The sequence below is a fragment of the Myotis brandtii genome, unplaced genomic scaffold, assembly GCF_000412655.1.
Source record: "Myotis brandtii unplaced genomic scaffold, ASM41265v1 scaffold5, whole genome shotgun sequence".
Classification (NCBI taxonomy): domain Eukaryota; kingdom Metazoa; phylum Chordata; class Mammalia; order Chiroptera; family Vespertilionidae; genus Myotis; species Myotis brandtii.
Window position 1 is genome coordinate 2,930,172 of NW_005369060.1, and position 4,451 is coordinate 2,934,622.

The following is a 4,451-nucleotide window of genomic DNA, read 5'->3' on the forward strand; positions in this document are numbered from 1 at the left end:
ATTAAAAAAAAAAGATCCAGGAGTGAGCTGTAGACAAATGTGAAGGGGGAAGTTATAGCTATGGGAATGGGACACGCTAATTCTGTGGCAGTAGAAGGAAAACACGTGTCCTGGATGTCAGGAATGGAACACTTTCAGCCCCAGAAAGTATGAAGGAGGACACGTTAATGATCTTTGATTGTTCACAACTATTCTAGGAGACCTTTCTCACAAAGGAAAATTGCCTAGGCAGCTTTCCCAAACTCTTGCAATAGTTTTAACTTTTACTGATTGCTGGCTCTGCCATTCTTTTCTAGATGGCTGGCTACAATTTTATCACCATTTTTCTTAACCTTATTGAGAAGTCTATCAGGAACATCAGGAGATGGCCCCAACTTCTGCATCTCCCATGCAAAACATCTGTCAATGCTTTCAGATGTTTTTCCCACACCTATAGCATCTCTGTCATTCTCTGAGATAGATGAATAAAATCCACTTCTTAGTGTAGACAAACAGCACAGTTGAGGCTTACTGCTTCAAGGACACTCCCCCTCCACCCCCACCAAACAATGACTAGACTCAATTATTCTAATTGAACTAGGAACCTTAACGTTTATCAGCTGGCGAGGAGGCCATATGAAAGTATTATCAATCTCTGCTTTCTGGCTGATGAAGGTGCTTCTTAGGAATCCCCAAAATTATAAATAGCACTTTCCAGGGGACACATGAGTGTTCAGGACATTAACTTGATCTCCTACAAAAAATATAGTTGCCGTGACCGGTTTGGCTCAGTGGATGGAGCGTTGGCCTGCGGACTGAAGGGTCCCGGGTTCGATTCCGGTCAGGGGCATGTACCTTGGTTGCAGGCACATCCCCAGTAGGGGGCGTGCAGGAGACAGCTGATCGATGTTTCTCTCTCATCGATGTTTCTAACTCTCTATCCCTCTTCCTTCCTCTCTGTAAAAAAAAATCAATAAAATATATTTAAAAAATATATAGTGATCTATACCTTAGGAGTGACCATAAGAGACCTTCAAGTGTTTTATACAATTAGAAAAGATGGTATAAAATTTGTCCCTGATTTTGAGGTGATCCCCATGACACCACCTCGACTCTGGAAGGCATTCAGATCAGTCTTAACTCACTAGCCAGGATATAAAATCACCTTTTTCTTCCTCCTTACAGACTAAGGAAGAATTTGTGCACTTGCTAATGCATTCTTCTGTACTTGGATTAATCCCTTGGATCAAATAAAAAGATCAAATATAAACTTGCTAGCTCTCTAATGTAGACCAAAATGTCTTAGGTCAGTAGTCACCAAACTTTTTATTTTTTAGAATATATTTTTATTGATTTCAGAAAGGAAGGGGGAGGGAGAGAGGGATGGAAACATCAAAGATGAGAGAGAATCATTGATTGGCTGCCCCCTGCAAGTCCTACACTGGGGATCGAGCCCGCAACCTGGCATGTGCCCTGACTGGGAATCGAACCTATGCCCTTCTGGTTCATAGGTTGATGCTAGGCCACTGAGCCACACTGGCAGGCAGTCACCGAACTTTTAAAATAATGGCCCAAGAGTAAATATTTTTATCTTTTCAGGCCAAAGCTGACTATAGTGACACCTTGGTGGTCCTTGAAACTAATTTGTATCATTTATTTGGCTTTCCAGACCATTGCAGTCTGAAAGTGATGTGTTTGTTGTTGTTGTTTACCACAAAAGCCACTCAACAATGAGCTAAAGGTTAAGGTATTCTGAACTCTGACATTGATGTATAAAATGGCAATAGATAATACATAAATGAATGGCCATGGTTGTGTCCCAATATTTAAAAAAACTGATGGCAGACTGGATTTGGCTGGTAGGCCATAGTTTGCCAGGCCCTGGTATATAGGATTTGTTCAGCGGCTGTGTCTGGAACTCTGGGAGGTACGGTTAAGGCCACTACTGTAGGTCATCTTCATCCTGCTGTTTAGTGGGCTTAATTAAATCCTATAGGGCACAAGTTGAACATGTTTGATTCTAGCCTTGGTTGGTAAACTTAATCATCACGGCTGATGGAGTGTTATACTTCTGGGAACATTTTCCAGAAGCTAAGACAATGTAGAAATGAGAGGTGGTTATTATTGCAAGATAATTCTCCAAGGGTCTCTTGTATTTTTACAAGCAGAGTCACTGGTTGACTATGATCTGAAATATTTATTTGAGGAGCTCTGTATAGCAAACAGCCTTGGAAGATAGAGATAATATCTGTCATTGGAACAAAGGACAAGCTTGCTTACTGTTCAGTAAAATAGAAATAAAGTCTTCCTCCTGGGGAAAGATCAGGTAGGCTTTTCGTTCCTTATAAAAAATTGGATTCTCTAAATTTAAGGTTCTTTTTCTGTTACAACCCACTGTATATGTAAGCATCACGGGCCCTTTTCACATTGGCCTTGGGAATTAAGGTTTGGGATGATGGTATGAATGCTGATACTTGAGCTACTGATATTGCTGTGAGGAATAAACGGTTTTTTTGTCTCTGATAGAAGAGTCTCCTGTCTTCTGTCAGCATTTGTGAAACTGGTGGGCTAACTTGTTAGCTTGCAACTAGAATAAAATCTCAGACCTAGATCTTGACATTGACCATAAACAAACTTAAAAAAAAAAGATCACATCCAAACCTTATATGAGTTTTACACAATAATTTATCACTTGTTTGGTAGATTCAGTGGACATTTTTTAAAACCAGCTCTTAAAGAAATAAACTTAAATGTGCCTGACCAGATTCAAAGAGTTCTCAATCACAGTAGTTGTGTTTTAATGGTGACAAATGGAAAAAATGCAATATCCAAGATGTGACTAGACAGAAAGAGCAAGGGACTAGGAGGCAGCTGAGGAGGAGGTGGGGCTCTGTCACAAACTGATATTTTATCATGTGATCCTGAAGAGTTCAGACAACCTGACTAAGCTTTGGGGACATCATTTGCAAAACAAAGGGGTTAAGTTAGATTGTTTCTGTGGTTTTCTAGTGTGAGATTAAATTATTCCCTCTAAGAAGGCTTTTTCCTGAGATAGCTTTTCTTATAGTATAGATTTGAGAGGCCAGAATCTTTACATATTGAAAGAAATTGCTTTTGTCCGTTTTTCAGATCTTTTTCTCCTTCCCAAATATGTGTCAACCCCCAAGTTTTTTCTGTCAATCTGCAAAATATGGAAAATATAAATTCTTTTTCTTCTTTGTATTTTCTTATGTCATAAATTAGGCTTTGTGAAAAGTACTTAGTTGCCATGGAGATACCCACTAGATAAATGTTAAGGAAGAGAATTCTCTATTTTAAATAGAAATTGTGCATTCATTTAGCATCAACTATGCACAAGATTCATTGTTTTTAGCATCAGCTGTAACCAGAGAATAATGCCAAATTTACTATAGTTTCTTCTTAAAAAGAGCAATAAATAATGGTGAGAAAGCTTTTCAGATATATAAAATGGAATATGTGAAGATTAAAAAAAAGATGTTTGTGAATTTAAGGAATTTAAACTGTATAGTGATGGGAAAGTATATAGAGTATATGCTATCTGAAGTGTATTATTTCAATTCTAATCTTATGTATCTGGCCCAAAACACATCTACAAAAATATTTCTTTTAGTTCTTTCTTTATATACTCTGCATTATCTGAATAGATTCCACTTTCTATTTGAAAATATAACTGAATAGAAATCAAGATAATTCTAATAGTGTATATAAATTTAGGTTTTAAGATTTTATATAAAATTTATTGTATCTGATATTGCCCAAAACAGCATTAAAAGTACTCAATTACAGCCCTGATAATAGTCAAAATTTACTTTTTATTTCTCTTTATGAGGATGAATTAAGTGGATTACTAACCATTAAAGGTCTGATAACAGTATCCTAAACTGATTTTTAAATTTTAGTAAAGAAGAGAATTTTTTTTAAATATTAATAAGCTGTAATGTTTGCAGAATGAAAATAATATGATTTAGAAAGAAATCTAAAGTTTGTTCAAATAAAGTTAGCTATTTTAAGGTCATAACTGAAAAGTGTGATGTAATTTTTTAAGTTCACAGAAAGGATTTGGCAAAAGACTATTCAAATGCTCATTGTGGGGCATAGGGTGGGAAACTTACTCCTAATGCTTTGTTCCATGTGGAGGGCTTTCTGCTAGGTTAACATGCCTGCCCTCTCTGTACTCCCTCATAAAGGGAAAGCAGTAGGGAAGGACACATAATAAGAATAGAGCCACAGTTGTTTAATAATTATTCACCTTACTAACTAGAGATAAGTTTTCTTACAGAACCTGGGAAACTGGAGGATGAAACAAGGTTGTAAAAAGATAAGATGCCTGGATGGGTCCATTACTCAGAAAAGAAATACATTTTGAGAACAAACGAAGGACAGGACACGCTTTGATTTGGTTGCTGTGCTTGGACCCTGGCCCCCTTGGGAAGTTTGCCTCAGGAATGCTG